The following is a 26,534-nucleotide window of genomic DNA, read 5'->3' as shown; positions in this document are numbered from 1 at the left end:
CAGTAACAACGGCCGCTCGCTTCTTCTCGCCCCCCCCTTCCCCCTCGCACTCCTCGCGGCGTTTTCCTTTTTTTTTTTTTTCGGGCGCGCTTGCTTTTTCTCCTCTCCCATGTCGGGCGCCGTTTTTTTTGCCTTCTTTCTTGGCGGCTCCTTTTTCTTCGTTCATGCCGCGCTCCGTTTTTTTTTTTTCGTGTGCGTGGCGCGTTTTTTTTTTTTTTTCGCGTGCGCGCGTACTGTGCTTTGTCACGCATTTATGTTTTTCTGTCCGCTCGTGGTGCGCAGTGCGTTTGAATGCACGCAGCCTGCATGATCCAGAGCATAAGGGATGACTTCCACCCACAACATATCTGTGACTTCGTTTTATTGCTCCGTTTCCAAAACTCAAGATTTGCACATAATGGGGCACGATACAAGTTCCGGAGAAGAAGAGAATTAAAGAATGCACAGTGTGTCCATGATTAAACAGCACACAAGTTCATTGTAAAGTTCAGAAATTGGAAATTAAAAATCGAACACACTGAAAATGCAGGCCCTTTAACGTATACACATATAAGTAACACGATGTGTTTAGTACAATACTGACCAAAGTGCACAAGAGCTGCTGATGTGACAGAGTCATGAAATTCAAAGAAATGTAGGCGAAATGTAAGTGCATGACAAAAACAATAAAGATGCGCAAAATACCTAAATATGGAATAATATTGCAATGAACCACTTATTAACCACTGTACTAATACGAAACACAAAACAACTAGATATATATAAGCAGTACATCGCACTAAAAAGGGAAATACACATTATTTGGCACTTGACCACTACTTGACAGTTAGGTGGCGGCAACGGCATGAAGGCGATGGTCCGTTTATGCAGCAGCACATATAACATTCGAAGAAACGCATATTACCCAATGGCCAGGTGAAATAAGTCTACTACACAGCTTTTCTTTCACCGCGAATACAATGCATAGCTGTAAGATAACGTCACTGAAGTGAGAATGTCATGCCCTGTACACTGAGCACTTCATTGAGATAAACGCATACAATAAAATTCTGCATATTGGACACTTGCAATACTCAAGGCTCACCAGAAAAAAACAACTCTCATGTCTACACATGAAGGTTCTTCGAACGGTTTTTCAATAGGTAATTACAGAGGTAATACATAAACACAAAGAGTACTTTTTCAGCTGTAAGTACATATATTGAACATAACATTCACGCACCGAAAGAAAGCACTGGGGGCAGAGTAGAAAGCTGGTGCACTTGAGGTTGCGGATCGAGACTTCGCAGAGAGCAGATTCTATAGTTATTAACCCTTCCTTGGGCAAACGCGTCACTTGTGGCCTTCTCCATAATTCAGAAAACGTTTACGTCCTGCAGAAAAGCAGTTGCAAACCGAATTCAAACGACAAAAATTACGCAGTCATATCACGCAAACGTAGTTTCGTCGTCTCGGTATAGTGCAAGTTGAGATACACAGACTCAGAAACGCGTATTTAAACGAAGGCGAGTGATAAACAGGCCAAAAAATGCAAAAAGCACTTCCAAGGAAGCAGTCATGTCAGAAACGCAGAAGTTAAACTATGAGTCTAAAGTGCTTTATTTTCGTTACTTCTTGGTACAACGATGCAAAATCGTGCTCTTCACGATTCAGTCACGTTTAAAAACAACTGTTGTCCAACTGCGATGAAGCTATATATGTGTGGCTGCGAACGCAAACCGCATACTCACCTATAGTTTTTTCGATCAGGGAAGAATCTTGCGGAACTCGGTCTTGAAGTATCCGTGCACCGCTGCATGATGTACGAATGGCGTGTGCCGTTAACCATCACGGCGGCAAGAGAGCAATCCACGGAAACACCGCAAAAACTGCACACGCCGGCCAACGGTCGCTTCATGTAACGGAACATCACGAAACTTCACATCAAGGCCGGCGACTACGACGGGCTCCGATGTGGCGGCGGCAAGCACGGCTGACCATAACGACCGCTCCAATAAGTCTCAAAAGCGAACAATGATCCGCCAACCTCAACGAGAGACTTGCAGGTGTCCCCCAAGCATAGCCTGCCTGCACGGACAGCCTGGTGCCCGCGCTCAACGCTCGCTTCATGCTACAACGGAACTTTCGAGAAATTCAAAACTAGCGTTGCGGCGCGCGCGCGGCCTCGGCGGCCGGCGCGGGGCGCACGGCTTTGCCGGCACGGCGGCGGGCTGCCATTGGCTGCTTTCATTTTGACTCGCCATCGACTCGAGCGCCAATTTCGCCTTCAGTTATCGCACTTCTGGTTGGAAGCTCAGTTAGGCTCAGATTCAAGATGGTGGTGATGACGTAACGATGACGTAATTCTTTGGGACGCTTGTGCGGCAGTGTTTCCGACCGTTGTATGTAGCCACCTCGCCCGATCGTCAACGGGCGAGGTGGACCGGCAACGGCGCGAGGACCCTGCCGTACGAGAGTTAAATCACACTAAAAGACATACTTTGCGGGCGATACACTCTAGTGAGCTTTCAACTTTTCGTCTTAATGTACATGATAAAGAAATTATTTCTACGAAAAACGCAAGGCACACCTTGAGCAATATGTTTGGTTTTGGGACGCTAAAAATGGAACCATGAGGCGATGCGAAGCCGGAGCACTTGCACGATCGCGTTCCGTTGGCTTTCGTTGGGCATGCTACCGACCTCGCGTCGTGGAACGCGCGTCCTGTCTTCCCTCTAGCCTTGCCTTTAATTCGCACAGTGCGAGCGGGGAATGCGGTCGCTCTTGGCGCTCTTTCGCTCGGGAGCGGACTTCTTCCTTGCATTTCACCGATCACAAGTGATAATGAAGGGACCACGTAAACCAACAGTACAATAAAAGTTTGATGTTTAATATATACACGATGTTTCACACTTTTTATATTATGTACTGGGCGCATTTCACGGAAGAGTTTCACGGTTTACAGATGATTCCCTCCGTAGCTTCGCCCCACTCATCATCATTCACCCCGTGGATATGCTGTGATTTTTCAGGGATGCATATACTAGCGACAATATTTTTGTTCGCGCGCTGACAGCGTCCGTTTCTCACAACGTCGCGTAATAGGAGAAGTGACGCACGACGGCCGTTGCAGATAGCGGAAAGGCATCGTAGAGGTGCAAGCCAGCGCCTGTTTATGGTTTTTGGGCATTTTAAAACAAAGAATAATCAAAATGTACATTGACATCTGATGAAGAATAGCTGAATTTATAAAAAAAGCTTGCAGTAACTACAATGTGCACCTAGATGTTTTATGCGAAGCAAAAATACTGAATTATGGTGTTGTTGATTGAGAAAATTTTCAAAGAAATTTTCCACTTGGTTCTTCTCAAGAGCGACCATTTAGGAAACCTTTTGAGGGCAGAATACCATGATGAAATTTCCCTGACTGATGGTAAATGCCAAACGTGATTGGGAACGCCAGCATTGATTCCGACGCCCGGTTGCGCATACAAAACACAGCAGCGCGATTTCGAAACATATGTCATTTTGTGCACTGTAGGAGAAAAGAAGCTATGAGCCAAATAGTGATCTAATGAAGCGCCCATTTGTAAAAGCCTGTGAGCTATATCAGCTGCTTTAGCATTGCTTTTTTGGGGCCTAGTTTGTGCCTGATTGAGTAAACCGCTGGGCGGGAATATTTTGTGAAATGGGAGAGCACAAAAGAAAGGTAAATACCTTATAAGCGCTTGTCCCGTGTGTAACCTTGTTCTGTGCCGTGCGCTGTATGCGCTTTAACATTCCGTGAATAAAAACTTGGCCGACGCTTGAGCTTCGCATTGAAGACTACAACACGATAGCCTTATCGGGTCCCGTGGGCATCGTCTTTTCAGCTGCCAGCCTGCCTTCGGTTCTCGGTGCATGCATCAACGGTGCCGCAAGGAAACGAACGTTTGTGCACGTAACATTGGCCGTTTCAAACTATTCTACAACGCCTACTGCAAGTGCTATTGCGCAGTGCCCACAACGAAATAATTCTTCCTTTTGCGAATCAGTGAACGGCCCAGTACGCGTCCGTAAGGCAACACGCGAACCTAGGCAGCCGCCCACTTTGTTCATGCTTTTGCTGATAATGTCGATTAAAGATGCCTTAGGGCTTTGTAACGGGTGAGCCTTTTAAACACCCAATCATTGTGGAATTTCCAAGTTTTGTCGCCTGGCGCGATTCTACGCTTCTGCCACGCAGTATTATACATGCGTTAAGGAGAGTGCTCCCCCTACATGACATTCATACACTGTTTTTCTTTTCGACGCCGACACCGGACTTTCTGCGAAACGAGCTCCTTAACGTCATTGCGTTCAAAGCCGAATCGCCGGTATAATATATACTTCAACGGCCTCCTGAAACAAATTTTTAATTCCATGTCAGAAATGTTCATTTTCGAGCATTTCAGATAATGATGTTGCTTGGATGTCGGGGACAAAATTACGCGATGAAAACAATCACAAGTTCGAGTGATAGCCAATCTATTTTCGTGTTATTTAAGAGGAATTGAACGCTGGCCTTCTTTATCGACGCGCGAAAGGGATATTGATGAGTTGATCTGTGCGCATGGTGCTGTGTACATAGAGAGCCCTGATTTGGAATAACGGTAGAAAATAGTCACTTTGTCATTTCAGGAAACACTGCTACAAATGCAGTCAATGTGGATGTCTACGCCCTCTACGATTTCGGTCCGAATCAGCTCTATGAATTTCAGCAGGGCCAAGATGTTGAGTTTAATGCAAGAACCTATTTCTATGCCCTATTTATGAAGGTAAAATGGTGCGACCATTTATTAGTATATAGAGGAAGTGCTACTTATTTCACCAGTGCGCACAGTATATCAGTTGCAAGTATTTGATGGTAGTATGGTATGCGTGCTTTGTAACTTTACTGTCCAAACTGCACATTCCTATACTCTAATTTGTTAACAAACATGAGTACGTGTTAACATACGGCGCGCATGCCGCCTTCACAAGAAGAGCTCGCAGGCGACGCGGGAGCTCGGTCCAATAAAGCAAATAAAAAAAAAAACTGCATGAAATATTAGCCTTGAAAGAAGGGCGTGTTTTTTGTGTCTCATGCTTGCTAACCATATTGGTGACCCGGACCATGAACACCCGCTCCTTCCGACGGCGTCTCGATCACCCAACACGGCGTCGCTATTCCTCATTCCATACCAGTGGCACATTACGCTGCCAAGATGCCGCTGTAGAGCCATCAGAATCTCGACATCTGGTTTCCTCAGGTAGAGGCAGGCCGTCAGGCCGCGCCCAGAACCTTCCGCCAGACTCGCTACGCCAACCTATTAGTCGCCTTCTCAGGTGACGTTCCTCTCCAGGTACGTGATCTCTTAACAGCACCTTAAGCTCCGCTGCCCTATCACACCTTCAAGTCCCTTATCCTTAAAATCATGAGAAACATAAGATATCTAAGTGGTGCTAGCAAACTTACATCAATAAAACATTACCTTAAAACAAGTAGGAGATCCGTCCAAAAGCCGACTAATTAGGCTTAATGGGAGCCGGTCTACAACATAACTGCCTATGCTCCCCTTCTAAATACAAAGCGAAAATAGTCTTCCTTCCCTGCATTTCAAAACAGAAAGCCATATAAAAAGCAGCGACTGACAATATTTTGCGCAAAATAACTAAAAAAAACATGTTTATTACATTTTTAAAAATGTCGAACAATGAATACTGTAAAAAAAAATAACAGCAAAAATAGAAATGTATGCTTTGAAATTTTGGACGGCAAAATGAAGAGGCGCTAAGATTTCCGGATGAAATACTGTAAATAAATCTTTGACCAACATTTTCTTCTCCAGAGAAATCTTCAACTTCAGAATTAACAATAGCAGAGTAACAAAAAAGCACGTCATTTATCAACCCGTTTTAGTGTTTCTTAGTTTAGCTAGGTGGCGTAGCGTGTAAGCTGTACGCGAAAGAGCCCCATTCTCGGTCAAAGGTAAAAGGAAGACGCCGACCAAATAAAGTATTTTAAAATAAAATACGTCGCGGCTCCTGTAGGGGGGGTGTGGCTCTTCCAAATCCTAGATTTATTGCTAATAATCATAGTGTAGAACGAATAGATCCTGAACTTGGCCCCCGTATGGTACCTGAAACGTCTTGTATTATAAAGTTCTTTATGTATTTGGTCGGCGCCTTGCTTTTACTTTGCAGCAAGAGCATTTCCGACCTGACAAGTTTTCGTCTAGCTCTTGATTTCACTACACCGTTCTGTTACGAATGTCATGCATCTCCTTTATCATAAGACGCTACGCCAGTACTCATTCGCAGAATTTCCGGTGTTGGAGTCGTTGGTTGTGAGCGAAAAATCATCGTCTTGTCCGCGACTGAAAAATCGAGGAAAAATGCAAATAAAATATATAATAAAATGCCGTCGTTCGGATGAGAATCTAACCCATGCCATCTGTAAGGCAAGCAGGTGTTCAACAACAGGAGCCTCGCTATTGCTCGAAATTTCTTAGGGAAAAGAACCCTATATGAATGTCATCTAGTGAAAGGAGTCTCCTTAACGCATGTAATATTGCTTTGCAGAAGCGTACAATTGCGCCAGGCGTCAAAGCATGTAGATTGCACAAACGGTGGGTGTTTTAAAGGCGCATCGATTACAAAGCGCTCAGACATGCTTAATCATCATCAGCTGCCAAAGCATCAACAAATTGAGCAGCTGCATAGGTTCGCGTTTTGCTCTACGGACGCGTAGTGGGCCCTTTGCTGATTCACTAAAGGAAGAATTTTGGCGTAGTGGGCGCTTAACAACTGCACTTGCAGTAGGCATTCTAGGATAGCTTGAAACGGCCAATGTTACGCGCACAGTCGTTCGTTTCCTAACGGCACGGTTGAAGCATGCACCGAGAACCGAAGCCAGGCTAACAATTGAGAAGGCGATGCGCACGGGCCCTATTACTCTATCGCGATGTACTCTTGAAGGCGAAGCTCAAGGGTCCTCCAACATTTTTGTACTCCCAGTCCTGTATCAGCTGTTCATGGCTTACAGTATTCATAAATAAAAAAATAAATTAATAAACGAATAACTACATCAATAAAGTAAAAGTAATATCGTTTACTTGAATAAAGTGCAAAGAGAAATAGCTATCGTTTTAGCGAGATACATTTTCTTTTTATTTTCCGGTTACTTAAATCGCGAGTGCTTATCTGTCACAGCGCCATTGTTAGTGAGTTCGTTTGGGGAGCCATATATGTTTATACAGGTGCTGAGAAGGGGTGCAATAAAAGTCAACTAGCTTTATTTTATTTTACAGAATAACGCACGCCTATTTAGAGGCCCTAGCAGGAGTGGATACAGGTACATTCAACTGATGCATTATACATAACATACAGTTAGATCCACAAAAGAAGCCAAGCATTGTACCAAAAAAAAGGCGGAATGTATATACATACGTAGGCATCAAAACGCCAAACACTGTTCCACGCTCCTGTAGCCAGTGTTAGGCAGTATTAAAAGACCACAGAGTCACGCTATTATTAACCAGTATTAACCATGCACTTGTTAAGAGACGGTGTCATTTGGGTCAAAGTGCGCTGCTCACAGTGAAAGACATTGATTCAAAGTTGAAAAACCACACCGGCACAAACTCCGGATACCCGCACTTAAACGTTGAACTTGTTCCACATTACCTCAAATTAAATAATACTGGAACATGTGGGGCTAACAAAGACAAGATGCGTAAGAATAAACCGTACATACACGGCAGGTTTTGATAAATATGCGATCACGAAACTCATACTGTACCGGTGGAGGCGCATAAACCTAAAGAGTCCTTCATAAATGTACGCCAGATGGATTACGAGAACACTGTTCTAATAATGAGGCGGATGCTCCACATCGTGGCGATCGATTTTATGCGGAGAAGCAGTTGCCAAGTAGCAGCCCATGTCGGATTTTAAAGGGTTCCTTACCAGGTGACATAACAAATTTCAGTTGGACACTGGAAGTTTTGGCGCGCCCAAAAAAGAGCATTATGCCACAGGAATTTTTCTATTCGGTCCATTAGAAGCTGAACTAATTAATGCTTTGAGGCGGCGCGAAACCATGATGCGAGGAAGCGAGCTTGAAACCCTTGCCGCTCTGCCCGTGTAGCCTTCGCAAGCCAAACCCCTTCCCTGCCCTCTTCGGCACGCGAACGGGAGGATCACATGACGCACACGCATGAATACGTCATGTGCACACAATGTCACGAGCACCACTAGAGCAGCACTAGAGCACCACCCGCCGCAGCAACCGTGCCCGCACCCACCGCAGCAGCCGTGCCCGCACCCGCCGCAGCAGCCGTGCCCTCGGCGCCCGCGACGGCGGACGAGAGCCCTCGGCGCCGCGACGGCGGACGAGAGCCCTCTGCGCCCGCGACGGCGGACGAGAGCCCTCGGCGCCCGCGACGGCGGACGAGCCCTCGGCGCCCGCGACGGCAGGACGAGCCCTCGGCGCCCGCGACGGCAGACGAGCCCTCGGCGCCCGCGACGGCAGACGAGCCCTCGGCGCCCGCGACGGCAGACGAGCCCGGCGCACCCGCGGCGGCAGGCGAACCCGCAGCAGCAGACGAACCCGCACCATGGCCAGTCGGAACTGTTCCCCAGCCGATAACAACCGGCTACACATGTGGCGGGGCCACCCTCTCGCGCCAGTCAGCTGTGATGCGTCCAACGCACGATTGTTGGCGTTGCGTCGACCACTGCATTTTGACCACCCTCACCACCGGCAACACCAACGCATCCCTCTGCTTGGCTCGCTGCCGCGAGCCACGCACAATCATCGTGGTCCTCGCCCGCTGCATGGTTCGCAGTGCCGTCCACCGGAACTGGTGGAACTCCTTACGCCTCCCGGACTTCTACAAGCCCTGAGGGCTCTCCACTCCGCAGGGGGGTGATGTGGCGACACAGTCTGCGCAGCCACCACGCAGCCTACCCCTCGCTATCATTTCGCTCGGCGTGACACGGCTGCACGATGCGCACCACAATCCGATAAGCCACAGCGCCGAGCAGAATCAGTCCGAGGCATACGTCACCGGCGGCGCCTACAAAACTCGGCTGCAAGCTACCAAGATCCTCCTTGTTTATCTAACAGCGAGCGCAGCATCGGCATGTTCGCCCCGCTGCTACTAACACGTTAATAAACGCTATTATGTTTCATGTTGGGATGCTACGTTCCTTCGGCACAGCATCCCACAAGCGCATGACGTGCCCGAACCAGCCCGAACCCCCGAGACGCGAGCGGTGTTGTGGTGGCGTTCTTTGCGCTTCATCTCTGCAAGTTATGACGAATGCTACCCTCGCCGATCACTTCGCTTCCAACCTATTACTGAGCACAAAAGCTGCGACAGTTGTACGGGCGCGAGACTGGTGGTGTACTGCACGAGCATCTAGTTAGACGCGGGAGGATAAATGAGCCTGATGAGTGCTGGAACACGGTAAGGAAATTAGTTGTGCGAGCAAAGTGCGAGAAACGAAGGTAGAATAGTCTCGCATCTCACTGCAATTCGCAGTAAACATTAAAAAAGAAAACGCACACATTCCGGTTCTGTGTCTTAAAAAGTCACAGTTTCGCCGCAAGGGCGAAGCAATGAATGCGATAGCAAGAAAAGCGGCCCGTGATGGGGCAAGGTTCTCCCTGCGTAAATATTAGAAGAAGCGAGCGAGCTGGCCGACGACTTTTAAATGCGCCCGTTGCGCTCCTCGCGCCATCTCGCTGGTAATGAAGGAACGCTTATAAGCGCCTGCCGTCACTTGGTCCTGCCAGTGTTAAGGGTGTGTATATAACGCTCGCCATTAGCTACCTGAAGGGTCTACACTTTGTGGCGTAGCGGTTAGCGCCACGCGCTGCGGGTCGAGAGGTCGCTGATTCGACTCCACGTTTCGGAAGCATTTTTCTGAATTATTTTTCCTTGGGACTTTTATATATATATACATACTTATACATATACGGAGCATGACGGCGGTGACGGCGACGGCAAAACCAGCCGATATTGTCCATATAATTGCTATTGCAATTAAAATGCGAAGCATTTCTTAGGGAACCTATGGCACTTTGAGCGTTTCTATCTACGTATCTATGTATCTAGCCGCCTACGTCTGGGTGCTCTCGTGATCGCCTCCTTAACTTGGTGTAGACCGAAATTGGCATGGGAGGGTAAGTGAATTTGACGAATACGACTGGCTGGTCATGACATGAATAACGGGACAATCCTGTCGCGTACGTCGTCAAATCCTTTCCTTCAGACACGTGTGGCACATGCCTGTTTACCACGGGCCGCGGTGTACGGGTATGCGCCACAGCTGGTTGGCAGTTTACATCTACCGAGGAACGGCGAGAAGCGACATTGTTAATTTAAATGCGAGAGTGTTAACAAAAACCGACATCGGCAGCGTTGACACGACGAATGGAAAGAATGAAAATTAGGATAGCAGCAGGAATCGAACCCAAGCATTATGCGTGGCAATCAGGTATTCTACCACAGATCCACGCCAGGTCTATAAACTGGTTTCTAAAGACAGCCTAAGCAGGTATAATATCGGTGCAATATCGATTGTAGATGTGGTACTGGCTGTCTAATTTTAAAAGAAAGCAATAAACACTATATATGTACTCTTACGATACAGGTGTCATATCAGATTAACGTCGGTGGTTCCAGTGTTGGCTCCGCTTTTATAGCAGACTAATGAACATTACATTTGTATTCCTATGACTCAGCAAGGTATATTAGGCATTGCTCGACCCCGGAGGAAGACATTAACTAAAGTTACGTATGATATTCCCATGATTACACCATAAAGTGCACTTTGTTTTGATAACAATGACGTATAGGGAACCAGCTCTCGAGTTTCCGCGGTGCGGGCAGCGCCGCCCTGGTGGTCAAAGCGCGCATATCACAGCCGCTCCCGCGGACGACAGCGGCGACTGGTAGAGGCGATGTGGGCGCGGATCGCCGAGACAAAACAAAAGTACGCTGGCACTACTGTTGCGTATTCAAGTGCCACAACACGTAGAAAGGAAGGAGGATGTATCCTTCTACGTTTTTTTTTCCTTTTAAGCCACATGAATAAAAACGGAGGCGGCGTTGCATCCAGGCAGTCAGTCTGAGCAGCATGTATGTTCTGCTTTTGCTCTCTTCTCATGTGGCGTCGGGTTGGTTTCGAAACCGAATTGCGCGTATTTCCTAGATTTATTCGATAGGGAAGACGGCTAGCAGTGGAAACCAGGGCCAAAGAGCAGAATTTAACCGCTGTTTTGGCGCGTATAAAACGAGCATATTATGCAGCATATACGGCATGTGTTTCAATTGTCTCATCTGACCACCACCACCAAGCACATTCTGATGCCACCATGTGAAGTGAATGATACGATAGGCAAGCAGTCTGCATTATTTTCAAACAGGTACTCAGAAGGAATTCTGACTTATCTACAAGATGCGTGCGGGTGAACGTTCGCCTAAGCCGCTGAACTATTACAAAAAATATGCACACGATGGATACTCGATGCTGAGATGCCTCCGTTTAATTTATTTGTGCTACACACATAGTATAATATAATTCTGAGAGTTTTACGTCCCAAAACCACGATATGATTATAACAGACGCCGTAGTGGAGGGCTCCGGAAATGTCGAACACCTGGGGTTCCTTAACGTGCCCATAAATCTGAGTACACGGGCCTCAAACTTATTCGCCTCTATCGAAAATGCGGCCGCCGCGGCCGAGAATTCGATCCCGCGACCTTCGGGTCAGGAGTCGGGCACCATAACCACTATAGACCATCGTGGCGGGTTTTGCTGCAGACAGGGTTCTTATTAGGAATAAAGCAGCGGACTACTCGAAGCTTAAGTCTCTGCTGTCAGCCGATGCGGTAAAGCTTCTTTCTGCATTGACTGCCGTGGCGAACTGACATCGGAATTTATGTCTCGCCAGAGAAGTTTCAAATGTCTTGTATTTCTGGTCGTCGCATAATTCGCCTAACGTAGTCTTTTTTATTCCGCTTGCCTGTGTCTGCTTAGAATAAAGGTGTTTGATCAACATCGATAATGGCGAGAGTTTGACGTGCCAAACATGGTATGATTATGACGTACGCCGTAGTGTTGGAATCAGCATTAATTTTGACCGCTGGGGGTTTTTAATGTGCACAAAAATCGCAGTACACGGGTGTTCTTTGTATTTAGCCCCCGTCGAAATGCGGCAGCCGCGGCCGGGATTCTATCCCGCGCACTCGAGCATAGCAGCGCGACACCATACGTGCTGTGCTACCACGGTGGTTTGCTTTATCAACGTCCGCGCGCATACATGCTGTGGACTCGGCATACATACCACGGCAGAAAAAAAAATGACGCAACTACCCCTTGCCTCTATTTTTTTTTCATTTTTACTGCAGAATTGGGCAGTGTGGTATCGACGCAGCACGCACTTAACAATGGAGGCTTGTAAGCCAGCACAAACTTGACACAAATCCCAGCACGCAGCCAGAAAATGATGACGATGGAGACGCCATCGCGGCATAGCACTGTCTCTTTGACACCGTATGCATAGACGTAGTCCGCTTTGTAGACCGTATCTCTGTTTTTCAGTGTTTTTGCTGTGAAAGTCGCCGTCAGACGAACTTATTTTTTTCTAAACCATAGTGCAGCATTTCTGACGCAATGGCTGTTCGAACTGTTCCCACCAATATCGCGGGAACGGCGCACGCGCGTGCGCTCACCGCGATACACTGCAGCCCGCCGTCTGGGCGCGAGCGGCTGTGGTATATTGCGACTCCCCGCCAGGGGCCCTTTTTCGGCGCGCCACCTATCCAGCGCTGGTCTCCTATATGTACTCTAACGTGAGGGCTGATGTTACGTCGCAGCATAAGTTACCCTTTAAACGCCAGTGTTGGCATTGTAGACGTGTCTGGTAAGCCCACGATATGCACACAGTTAGTACACTTACACAAACACCTCAATCCATCTCGTAGCGTTGGGCTGAAAGATATAAAATACAGCATAGAAGGTATTCGCTGACATAGCATAGAAGGTATCGCAGTGTCGCGTGCTATTGTTGGCAACGTCCGAGCACAGTCGTCTACGTAGAGGACCGATGTCACAGCACTACCGTCTACGTAGGGCCATTTTATCGTGTACGTCATCCCCTCAATCTCTGGGCGAGTGCCCGCAAAAAGAAGGGCAAGCTGCGTTCAGCTTTAAATTTGACCCATTTCCGCGGAACCTAGCTTTGCAACTTTTTGGCAGGCGTGATCGTGAACGCCCAGTGTATGCATTGCGCTCATCAGCTAAAAATTCTCAAACCTGGTGAGGGGCCCTTTAAAGCGCAGCTCTTAGGCTCCCGTTCCTGCATTGTTCGCCGTTGCCTTCGACGTTGGTGGCGTAATCGCGCGAACTAGTCCGTGCCACAGAAATTAGGCAAGCCCCACTACCCTGTCCAACGGAAACGAAGTATGTGCCACAGAATTTCATATAAAAGTTGTAATGTTTCTGTTCTATAACCTCCCTTATTCTGAAGTATTATAACATTTGATAAAGCCACTCAATTCTTGGCCAATCTCCCACAATGTGTGTGAGCAAGAATTTGAACAAGAATTGGGCAAGCACAGAAGAAGACGTGCGTTGGTCGAAGGCGCTCTTTTGCCAGCGTCGGCGAAACCACTGAACTTGTTCAGTGGCTTCAGCGCGAAACGAATGATGACATGTTTAACCACATCGAAGTAGCCCAGATGTCAGTTCGTCTAGGGCAGAGACAACATTTTCATCGCCACAACCTGCACACTATTGTGCGAGGATCTGCATATCATAAGTAACTGTCGTAGGCATATTCGCGCACCGCTTGACTATATCTCATAGGTGGACAGTCGAGGTCGAAACTCTAGAGAACACGGGAGATTGCAGGAGAGAGGGCCGCGCTCCCTCTTACGGCTACTTGCGAAGCTCGCGACGCGCACTGCGCGCGTCCTTCTGTGCCTCCCAGCCTGTTAGTTCGCTCGCTTAAAGTGCGCGCGCAACCGAATGCCAGAAAACGCGCAAGGTGCCAATTTAATACAGTCACCACGGAAGCACCGAGCCTGAGAGGAAACTTTTCTACTTGAGAAAAACTTCATCCTGCTGTATGGTCGAGGACTAATTTTTCCCGAGCTTGCCAGAATCTCATTTTTTATTCCACGCGCATTGCCTTGTAGCTTTGTACTACGAACTGGTGACGCCAAGTTCCTTGTTTCATTGCGCATGTCAATGGGCGCAGGATACTTCCACCGAGCACGACAACAAATTGCAGCATGCATGAGTTCCGCGAATAAAAGCTGCTTGGTAATCTTATCATATATGCGCATCTGAGAAAAAAAAAACACCATCTCCCGATAAACGGAACTATGTGTGGATGCGAAGCAGTGGGAAAATGGTTAGCTTGAGCGGGAGATGGTATAATTTTATTGAGAGTACGAATGAGAATGTATGAGAGACAACGCCGCTCGACGTTGACGTTTAGATTCGGCTTCGCGTTGCCACGCCGCCTCGAGATCCGGCTTCCCGAGCCCCGAGTTCAGGGTCCGCTTGCCGCCGTTTACGTTTCCTTTCGGCTACGCGAGCCCAAAGTTCGGGATCGCCGCTCCCGTTCGGACCGAGCGCTCATCGCGGCGCTGCACAGGAGAAAGAATTAGGCGCGCGCGCTCTGTCATTTTCATACCGCGGGACTACCGTGGCACCCCCAGTGGAGTATGCAGCTGTCGCACCACCTATCGTACGCGCCGCTCCGTAGAGTAGATGATTCCTAGAGGGGAGAGGAGGGGGCGTAGGAGAGGGGAGAGAGAGAGGAGGGGACGCGCATGCGCAGTGGTGGGTGGACAACGCGGAACGCGGTAGTGAGGGACAAAGACCCGCCATAAGCGGCTCCGCATCTAAAAAACTGACGCAAAGCATGTTTCCCGCGCCGCGGAGTGTCTAGCAAGGCGAAAAGTGTGGCACACCGAGCGCTGCCAGTGCAAGCTACGTATTTTCGTCGTGATACCGCTGCTCGGTGCTTGCGTGGCGACTGCAGAATTGGCAACTTGCGCTCTCCCTGGCGTGCTCGGAACAGGGGAGTGCTCGGAACGAGCTTCGAAAAGTGAAGCCCAAACAGGGTCGATCCGCTTGTGGCGCTGCGATCGGTAGTCTACAATGTTTCGTCGTTTAAGAGTTGCGCGCGGCTCAGCCGAAGTGGTACAGGGATAGAATGCCCGTTTACCAAGCAAAAGGCCCGGGTTCAAATCGCAGCTGTAGATGGTGGGTTTTTATTCTTAGTGTCAGCTTTTATAGCTGTCTTGGTGTTCCTTTGTTTTTTTTAAAAACTAGCTTCAGTTGCTACGTGCTGCTTCAAAAAGTAACGCAAAATGTGAAGCAAAATAGAAAAAAATTCACAGTGAGCGAATTTATATGTAGCGCCACCACGCTGGATTCAACAAATACGTAAGTATGGCCTCCGAGATTTTTGCGAATTCGAGACCCGAAACGAGATTTCACATTTTACGTGACTTTTTGTAGCAATACGTAGCAACAAAAGCTAGTTTTAAGGAACAAAAGAAAACCAGTACAGAAATAACACTAAGAAGAAAAGCCCACCATCTACAGCTGCGAATTGAACCCGGACTTTGGCGGAGCCGCGTGCCACTCGTGAACGACGACACATTGCAGACTACCGATCGCAGCGCCACAAGCAGTTTGACCCTGTTTGGGCTTCACATTCTGTACGTCGGTGCAGCGGCCGTTGCGAGCACTCCCCTGTTCGAGTACACTCTAGTTCTGGTGCGCGCGCACTTGGAGGGAACGAACACCAGGCTGGCAGGTAAACAAGGACGTGCGTGTGCATTGCGCGCTCTCGAACTTCGCAAGCAGCTGTCTGAAGGCGCCACGCCGCTTTTTGCCATGCGCTCCCGTGTTCTCTAGAACGTTGATCACGACTGTCCACATGTAATGTTTATTACACTGATATCAAAGCGTATAACCAACACGGCAGACACCATTGGAGTTGTCCTGACGCTTGTATAGGCTTTCTTTACGAAGCAGCTTGAAGCACTGGCGTGACTGTGTGGTACCTTTACAGCCATGCAGATGGCTGGGTTCAATTCCCGCTTGTGCAGTGATTTTGGTTGGGCTGCTATAATCCCCTCTGGGGTGTTGTAAGTATGCGTGACCCCCCAAAAGTTCACTATAAGGCAACAATTTGAATTTTTGTACTCCCATGCACATCCATAAACGAGGCGCTGCATCTTTCTGTTGAAAAGGTCTGCACTGAGAGAGCACTCGCAAGGATCATGGCTGCCATCACATACTCATGACGAAGGTAGCGGTTGTATGTTTACATGAAAACTAAAGGCGCGTTTCACGTGTAGTGGCCCTACACGTACTTTAACATTGAGTTTAAATATGTTGTAGGCTATAAAATTCATTATTGCTTTGTAGATTATGCGTGTTCAATTTCAAAATTTGTCTTGTTGTTTTCTTGTACAAGAGACAAGAAACAAAAGGATGTTGGGGCTCAAGGCATATAGCCTGACAGAGGACCCGACACCTTTTTACACAGTTCATAGAGCAAAATAAATAAAAAATGCAGCTTTCGCGGCATCCAGACCATCATAAACAAAAGAAGCAATAGAGAAAAAAATATCTGACAGAAAATGTGATGTTACATTGAATCTGATTGACTATACAAATCTTTTACATAACATAGTAAATAACAATATCTCAGGAAAAAATTAGACTAGAACATTAGAGAGATGTGATACATAACATTTTTATAGTTTATACAATACATGCAGCACAAAAATTCTCACGCCTGACTACTATCATTGCTAGCATCAGTATTTTTTATGATCCATCAAACAGTATGTTTTCCTGCATTAGCACTTCTTTAACTTGTACCTTGAAAGATTTTCTGTGCAATCAAAATCAAGCTTATGTTCCAATTTGTTTAATGTGCAAGTTGTTTGATAGGTAAAAGTTAGTTTACCATAATTTGTTCGTGTTCGTTGCGGATGGCGTAGGTCTTGGTGGATAGGATAAGTGTGTTGTCTGGCTCCTTCGTTGTGCTCATACAATTTGTTCTGTATATGGTTTGTAATATTTTCATATAATAAACTTGATCAGCACGAAGCATCTGATATCTTTCAAATAAAGGTGCTGTCTTCAACTTTGCGTAATTTCCTTGGTGTTTGCAGTAGAGGCGGGAGAACTCTTTTTATAGAAGTACAAGTTTCTTGTAATTAGTTTTAGTAGTTGCTCCCCACACCAGAGCTCCATAGCACATCTTAGAATAAAAGAGGCAATTGTATACCTGTTGTTTCAGCCATAGGGGAATGAGTTTAGAAATTCTGTGCATAATACCAATACTTCCTTCACACAGATCTATTTCACAAGTTATCTCGCCTTCATCAAACATTTTTGTAGGTACTCCTTTAAGATATCTGAGACGTGGGTTGATGTAGGCTGTGAATCACCTGTGGCGCCTACCACGGGCCACGGTAAGCGGGCATGTGCCACACGTGAGTGGTGGAAATGACTTCATGACGTACGCGACAGGGAGCTCACGTTTTTTATATCATCATCCGGTATTCCCACAACGCGTGGGATCTGCTGAATTTTTTCACCCTATAGACAAACCGTTCCTCTTCCTTTTACCGATAGCCAATGCACGAACTCGGCGTTTCTGCCTGGTTAAATGCGATCGACATCGGTTCAAACTGCGCATAAAGCTGATGTAGACTGTAGTTCCTGCACCCAGCCATGCAGCATTGCTTCCATTCCACCACTCCATTACGCAGACATAGCGGCAACATCCAGTGCGAAACAACAAAGTTTGTATTCCATAAGGCTCGACCGAAAAATACGATAGAAAAGATAGGACGAGCGCTTGCTGACAACACAAACGCTTTTGTTTGAAAATTACATTTAGATGTTTCACAGTTAGCTGATATCAAGTGAAGAGCGCCAAGCACAAAAATATACGTAATTAACGTTAACTTCTCAACGCAGCAGTGTATTTCGTGTACCGTTGATACTCAGTATTTTCGGCATATGCAGTTTACTAAGTTACTGAGCTCAGTGTGTTCAATCCTGTCCGCGGCGGTCGAATTTTGATGGAGGCGAAATTTGGAGGCTCGCGTGCCGTTAATAACAGGAGACGGTACAAATTTCCGGAGCTCTCCACTATAGCGTGCCTTGTAATCATATCGTGGTTTTGGCACGTGAAACCTAACAAAATAATAATAATAATAATAATAATAATAATAATAATAATAATAATAATAATAATAATAATAATAATAATAATAATAATAATAATAATAATATTATTATTATTATTATTATTATTATTATTATTATTATTATTATTATTATTATAGTCCCGCACCATGGCTCCCAGTCGGGATGCATGCTTGCTATGCTCCTGCCCGTTTTTCGGTAAGCAGCAGTTTTTCCGCTGTGAAAGTTGCTCTAAACGCGTTCATGCGAAATGTGTAACCTGGCCTGATGAAGAGCTGCAACTCCTGAAGTCTGGATCGCGCTCATTTTGCTGCAATTTATGTGATCTGAGCCGTGCTTCTGGTAAGCCTAGCGAAAGCAACTCGTCGGGGTGCAGCGGTGAGCATTGCAGTTCTCAAACCGGTTCCCTCTCCACGTGTACCCCTCCGGGTGACGAACTCGCCGGGCTGCGCCGCCTCCTCCTCGACGCATTGGAGGGAATCTCGTTCCTCAGCGACGAGGTATCCCAACTACGCGAAGACAACGAGCGGCTCCGTAAGGATCATTCCCGCGGTGTTGAACAACAAGCTCGCGTGGTCGCCTCCCTTCGTGCAGAGGTCCGCTTCCTGCGTGAGGAGCTGACGCGCCGCACGGCCGCCGTGGCAGTGAAGGCACCTGTGAAACCCCCAGCGCATGTGACCGTTGACCCGTCTGTGACCTCCAAGCAACCTGCGTTCTCCGAACAACCCCTCTCCAAAATTCTTTCATCTTCGACTTCGCCGCCAGCTGACGTAGACACGTCGGAGCGTGTCAGTGTGATGCCTGTGACAGCCTCTTCTGCAGCGGTGACTGAGGGTGAAAGAAAGAAGAAACCCGCCTCGTTTGGAGTTATGAAAACATCCACTATATCTGTAGCTCAACGGCCACAAAGGCCACAATGGCCAAAGGCCATTTTTGTTACGAAGCTGAGCCCGGACACCACTACTGCTGACATTAAGAAACATATTGCTTCATTGGATCTGTCTCCCATCTCCTGCCGGCGACTTCAAACAAAGTTCCAGTCATATTCTTCATTCTATATTGAAGTTGACGAGGAAACACTACAACGCCTGAATGACCCTTCGATGTGGCCCCTCGGATGCCTCTTCAAGCCATTTCGTGGGGAGCTGCGCGATGACATGCTTCATCCCTCTGAGATAGTGACTGGAATCCAAAGTGCCGTGTGACGTAGACATATTCTACCAAAATGCTCGGGGTCTGCGTACCAAGACACTCGAGTTTTTCTCTAATGTTCTTTCGTCTGCTTTTCCTATTATTGCTATCTCTGAAACCTGGCTAGGCGCTGAAATTCCCTCATCGGACTTTTTTCCCCCGACCTACACCACCTTCCGCCGTGACCGAGATTTCAGTGAAACCAAACAGAAAGGCGGTGGCGTGCTGATTGCCATTGACAATTCACTGAAATCCGTTAGACGGAAAGACCTAGAAACTATCGAAGAATCGATCTGGCTAGAAATCAACCTTGAGCGCCGTGAAAAATTGTTGATTGGATGCTTCTATTTACCGCCCAGCATTTCCCCTGCCTCGTTTCACGATGTCATGTCTTCTATTGAACTTGTGATATCTTCTCATAGTGGGCACAGAATTATTGTTCTTGGGGATTTCAATGCACCTGGAATTGACTGGAGCACGCTTACCTTTTCTCATTACAATCATTTCACAGAGAAAAAGTGCAGCCTGCTCTTGGACTTTCTGGCGTTTAATTCCCTAGTGCAACGTAATTCAGTCGTCAATTCCAGTGGCAACGTCTTAGACCTGTGTGTGTCAAACGATCAACCCCTTGAAGTTTCCCGCTCCAACATCTCTCTTGTACGTCCGGACAAATTCCACCCACCACTTAACGTAAGATTATCTGCATCAGCCGAAACAACGAGCTACAGCAGTTACGTAAACAAATCTCCAAGATTTGCGTTCAAGCGAGGTGATTACACGGGCCTCTATCATCACTTGTCCACCGTTGACTGGTCACAGGTTACTGACAAACCGAATGTTGATGACCAGGTTGATCAGTTTGCGGAGCTTGTACTGAGCAGCATGCGTAATTTTATTCCCCAATACACACATAAACAACGTAAATATCCCCACTGGTTCTCATCTGAACTTATCAGTGCACTGAAGCATAAAGATCGCGCACACAGGAAATCTAAATGTTCTCCATCGAGCGAGTGGAAGGAAGAGTTCAGCTTTTTTCGAACTCTCGCTAAACGCCTATATAAACGGGATCATAGTTCGTATATTGAATTCTTAGAAAAAAGCGCTTCTGACAGGCCAGCTGAGTTTTGGAAGTATGTACGTAAACGGTCCAGCAAAAGCGGAGAGTCTTTCAGACTACTAGACTCAAATGGGGTAGAAGTGCATGCCGTCGCTGACTGTTTTGCCGCACATTTCTCATCCGTTTATAAGGCCTCAGACTCTAGCACTGATATCAGACAGCCTAAGGCAGTTCGCTCACCCAGTGCTTTGTCGCTGGATGAAAATCTTATCTGCGAATGCATTAAGTGCTTAAAACCATCCTTATCATGTGGCCCAGATGGCATCCCCTCCGCCATACTAAAAGCTTATAGTAGTATATTTGTCCCAGTACTGACTACGATATTTAATAACTGCCTGGACACTTCCACATTTCCTAGCATGTGGAAAACTGCTCGTGTTTTCCCAGTATTTAAGTCGGGCTCTAAAACAGATGTTTCTAATTATCGCCCGATTTCTCTACTATGTGCCACATCAAAGATCTTCGAGCTGGCTCTTCACAAAATATTGTCTTTTAGTGTTAAAAGCTCATTGATTCCTAATCAACATGGTTTTCTCGCTGGCCGCTCAACTACCACAAATCTTGCTAGTTTCATGACGCAGATCTCCACACCTATTTCTCAGAGAGGACAGGTTGACGTACTCTACTGTGACCTGAGCAAGGCTTTTGACGTAGTCAGCCACACACTGATTATGGTTAAACTTGCGCAATTTGATGTTGACTTGTCGGTTGTGAATCTCCTGCAGAGCTATCTGCTCAATAGATATTGTTATGTAGCGGTAAATGGCCAAACGTCTTCTTTGTATAAAATGACTAGTGGGGTCCCTCAAGGGTCAGTATTAGGCCCACTCCTATTTTTAATTTACGTTAATGATGTTTCTTTTGCCATTCGTAATTCTTCTTTCCTCTTGTATGCCGATGACATCAAGATTTTTAAGGAAATTCGTTCAGTTAACGACTGTCGCTTTCTGCAGTCAGATTTGCGCTCTTTTTCCGAATGGTGCAACGCTAATAACCTTTCTCTGAATGCCTCGAAGACAAAATTCATGTCTATCACTCGCAAAACATCTAGCGTGTCATTTCAATACTCTGTCAATTCTGTGTCCTTATGCAAGGTTTATGAAATCAGTGATCTTGGTGTTGTTGTTGATAGCACGTTAAACTTTTCTGCTCACGCTAAGCGTGTTGCTTTGCGGGGTCTTCGCACCCTAGGCTGTGTTTGCAGATTGTCTAGAGAATTCCGTTCTCCTATGCCCTTCCGAAAATTGTACACCGCGCTATGTCTTCCTCAACTGGAGTATGCGTCCGTGATATGGAATGGCATTGCTCAATCCAGCGGTAACACCATTGAACGAGTCCAGAAAAAATTCCTTAGCATATATAACCATCGCTTTGCTAAAAAATCTCGTTCAAATACTGCTGAATTATTATCATTGCCATCACTTCACTGCCGACGAAATCGTTCCGATCTGTTGTTTCTTTACAAGCTAGTCCACGGTATCATATCCTGCCCTGTACTTCTCAATTGTGTTAATTTTCGAATTCCGCGTAAGTTAACCAGAGAGAACAGACCGTTTCATGTACCCGCCTGCTTCTTCCAACACTCTACCGTTCACAGAATACAAAGTCTCTATAATGTTAATTTTCTTGATCTTGACATTTTTCATAGTCCACAATCATTGTTTTTATCCGAGCTTTGTACTGTCTTGACATAGTATGGCACAATGTACAAAGTCTTCCCTTCTCCGCCTTTCCGCATAGTTGTATATATGCAATCTAATTTTTCATTCCCCTTCAATATTTCTCGTGTTGTCTTATTTTACTCCTCCCCTTTTGTGTTCATTTCTCTTTGTCTACGTGTATTTGCTCTTTTTATTTCTGAAGACTGTCTGTATTGTATAGTTTATTTTTATTGTTTTTTTTTTGCGTGCGCCTGCACAAAGACCTTACGGTTGTTCCTGGGCACGTTAAATAAATGATTGATTGATTGATTGATTGATTGATTGATTGATTATTATTATTGTTGTTGTTGTTGTTGTTGTTGTTGTTGTTGTTGTTGTTGTTGTTATTATTAATATCAGAAACGATGAGGCCAGTATGAAACTATGTGACTGGTTGGAGGAAGACATTTCCTTCCATTTATTTAATCAGCGCAAATCTCGTGCATTAGTTAAACCAGTGATGGGAGTAGGTAGGTGAATTTGCCAAGTGTTTTTAACGATAGGATGGCTCGGAGAACCATTTGAGTTGAAATTCCGTTAAGAACGATCATCGTAATTGCATCTCGCCGCTGAGGCGCGGGAGTTGGCCGTGAGTGATGCGGACGTACGGTGAAAAACTTAGGTTTATTTACAATAGGTGCAATATTAGAATATGGTGAAAAAACTGCAGATACACATAGTTTCGGCCGGCAGCATATCGTACGCTGCGGACCACGGCCAGGAGAAGACGACCCGTCTTTCGATGGTTGTGCTTCTTATAAAGATTTACAATACGTCACTTCTAGCCAATCAAGAAGTGGGGCGAGTGATGTCATGCTCATCCAATCGGCAGTCCCAAACAAGTGGCGTCACTTTCGGCCAGTGAGAGACCTAGGGCCGTGTTGCTGGTGGACTGAACTCCTTGCGGCGTTGATCCAAAGAGCCCGCGCCTAGACATGTAATGCCTCCTTGCATCATGTTGCATCACGGCGAGGCCATCGTCCCCGGGTCGATGAACGTGGAACATGAACCACCTCGGCTCCGGCGCGAAGGCGTCGCCTACAGGATGACTCACACTCCCATGCCAGAGAGGGAATACCGCACTTAACCGCTGAAAAGCTGAATGCTGAAGCGACCCTAATGCAAGACTTAAGGGTCTGGTAGTAGCACATAAGGGTGCGGTAGTGACCGATTCTTCGGTAAACATGGGCAAACTGGGTAAAATTTGATAAAGAGATACCACCGGCGTGACACGTTCGACTCCAGCATGCCGCAGCAAGCGTTTGGCGCCCACACGCCAGTCCGTGCGACGTCACTACGCGGGAGCGGCAACGGGGGAGCTGAAGCCGCTGATGTTACCCGTGAACATAGATGCTACATTGATTTCAACGACCTGCGCAGCAGTAGTAGAGGGGAGACGCAACGCGAAGGAACGAAGGGTTCTTACGCCGTTGTGCACCAAGTGTCACTACAGTCCAGATCAGTGTAGCTTCTGTGAGCAAGGCTTGAGCCCAAGGATGTGTAAGTGATGTCATGTGTTCGACGCCAGTGAGCCTACTACTCCCCTTGCTGTGCACCTCACTAAGGAACGTCAAGAAGACCAACCGGTGACGCAAGTACCCTGTCCTGTGATGATGTACGTAAGGCAAACGCTGTGCAACCCGGCGTTCAGCTCAAGAAACCGGAGCGAGGAACGGGAGAGAGTGTGCGGCCAGGAGGATGTGCCGTGAACACACGAGATGTTCGCGGTTCTTCCGCGAATTTTAGGTTATGACACAGCTTAATGTCCACTCTACCATTTACAACGCTTAGCCTAGCCCATTCTTTCCTTTTTATATACGTTTTCCGCGTACCTCTGCTCTGGTTCAATTCCTTGGTTTAACGTTGTGCCTGGTTGAGATCCGCTCCGCTAGGTGCCGTAACGATTCCAGCAGTGTAACTGATGATTATACAAATTTCTAATAGTTACATGACTCCAGTTTTGATTTATGACATAGCTTTCCTATCGTAAATTCGCCCATCTTCCATTAGCATATCCGCAATTAGGATGCACTGTTGACCATCATAATGGTAGATATTGTAGTGGACATCATCGAGCTAAGGTGGATGTTGCTTTGTGCGTCGCTGTATGCACCATTGATCCTGCTTAAGCCCTACCCCCACCTGTCTTTCAATCCCCGTTCGGGCGCAGATTAATAGCCCGAACGGGGATTGAAAGACAGCAGCTCTTCACATCAACAGCTGCACACCGTAAGCGTCTACTCTGTGCCGGAGGACACACCTACCGTTACACCAAGAGTAGGGCACACCTATTGCTGGTGTCATTAGCTGCTCTGTTTCAGTACCTGCTCAGCGTAGTCAACAGGACGCAGAGGCAAAGGTTTCTCACTTGCTCGGGGGTGGACACATCACCACCCAGCATGCTTACACCATGTCCACTACAATATGCATCATTATGCTGCATAATGGTACATATTGTAGTGGAGGTGGTGTAAGTATGCTGGGTGGTGATGTGCATATTGCACAATATGCACCATTGTGCAGGACGATGGCCAAATTTTCAATAGGGTAATGTCCACTCTATTATACACAACTGTTAGCTTTATCCACACGATCCCTTTTTTCTATATTTTCATTTTCGGACGACTCGCACCGGCGCTACACAGCGTCTACTGGAATAATGCACAGTCACTCGATGGTCGTGCAATAAAAATATGTCGGCGCACTCTATAACGAAGTGAGGAAATGCATGTTCCTGACTGCTGTATGGAGTAAGTCACAATATTTTTTGTGCGATTTAATTGCTTAATTAGGCAAGATTAATTAACCAACTTCTAAAGCAACGAAGGTGAGCAAGGATTTCCAATTATAAATATGTAAATCGGTTTGAAACGCGTCCGCTTAGGCAGTATATAACGTCCCTTCTATTACATATTGGCGTGTTTTTTTTTTTTTTGCTTTTCTGCAGGTGCCTGCGAAACATCCAACAAAATGCCACCTGATATGGCCACTTGCGCGCCGTTATTGCAGTGTACCATAACATTTCGCGCGCAAACGACCGTAACATTTGTCTGTGTGTGCTGCCGCTTAACAGGCGGCAGTGCAGCGACGATTGTGGCAGCAGTGCGATGCCGCACCCGCTGCTTTCGGCAGCACAAGTGGTAACAGCTGCTTCTGCTTAATGCTGTCATGAACTACAGCGAGGGAAGCCTATTACACGCAGAACGTCAGGGAGTACTGCAATCACAATACACGAGCAGGCATGTAACGTGGTATTTTTTAGATGCGAAAGCATCTTATCCTCGGGGCAATGTCCGTTCTGCGGCGTCTCCACCCATACTGCGCATGCGACAACTCTCCTCTCTCTCCTAGCGCTCACGCGAGGAGAGGGGGGAAGTTGGCACTCTCCTTCGCAATGGCTCCATGGACGCTCGCGAAGCCGAGCGTAAACGGCAACGCCGGCAAGCGAATCTCGAAGCTTCGAGGATGCGAAAGCGCGCGTTCGCTGTGCTTCCGTCATTCTCTCTTTTGCAACGGTGTGCGGAACGCCATGAACGAAGTCAACGTCGGCGCTAGTTGCAGCGGAAGCGCCACCACCGCGGAGCAGAGAAAGACTCGGGAAGCCTAATGAAAACGTCAGCGTCGGCAAGCGGTAATTCAAACGCCTCGACAACCACCGTCTCAAAAGTCACATAAGAAAAACGGAAACTCGATGCGCGCATCCCACCATGGTTGCCCGTAGGGGAAGATAAAGTTTTGTATTTCGTGGGCAGCTGCAAATATGCAGAAAAGCACGAACTTCCCATAGATAGAAAGGTCGAAACTGCCCAATCTACTTTTCGCAAGCCGTGCTACAACCTACTTATGCGAATTGCTGGGCCATCCTCGATGCGTCGAAAGGTGATGAATTATTCTTGCCTCATCATGCAATTAAGGTGAAAACAAGCAAGATTGTGACTTACTCCATGCAATAGTAAGCAACATATATATATATATATATATATATATATATATATATATATATATATATATATATACATATTAGGAAAAAGGTGTACGCTTGTCGACGTTTCGATCGGAGACCGATTTTATATATATATATATATATATATATATATATATATATATATATATATATATATATATATATATACCAAATATAGCATTCACAATCGGAGTATTTTCTTCCAGGTGCAAGAACAATTTTATAACCTTTCTGTCGAGATAACGCTAACACTAAAAGACGCGTCTGCTGCGGTAAGACTTCTGTTTTATTTTCTACTGATAAAACATTAAAT

At 46.6% G+C, this 26,534-nt stretch overlaps 1 long non-coding RNA gene across 1 annotated transcript in view; it reads left to right on the top strand.

Annotated features, from left to right (window-relative positions):
• LOC119401786 (uncharacterized) overlaps positions 1–26,534 on the top strand; it is a 38,230-nt gene that overhangs the window by 9,987 nt on the left and 1,709 nt on the right. The window contains exons 2-3 of the long non-coding RNA XR_005185510.2: positions 4,639–4,775; positions 26,428–26,493. This is a non-coding gene — a long non-coding RNA (uncharacterized LOC119401786). The remainder of the gene's footprint in view (positions 1–4,638; positions 4,776–26,427; positions 26,494–26,534) is intronic.

The sequence above is a fragment of the Rhipicephalus sanguineus genome, chromosome 8, assembly GCF_013339695.2.
Source record: "Rhipicephalus sanguineus isolate Rsan-2018 chromosome 8, BIME_Rsan_1.4, whole genome shotgun sequence".
In the NCBI taxonomy this organism is placed as follows: domain Eukaryota; kingdom Metazoa; phylum Arthropoda; class Arachnida; order Ixodida; family Ixodidae; genus Rhipicephalus; species Rhipicephalus sanguineus.
The sequence above is the reverse complement of the archived record's forward strand: the minus strand, read 5'-3'. Positions and strand labels throughout refer to the sequence as shown.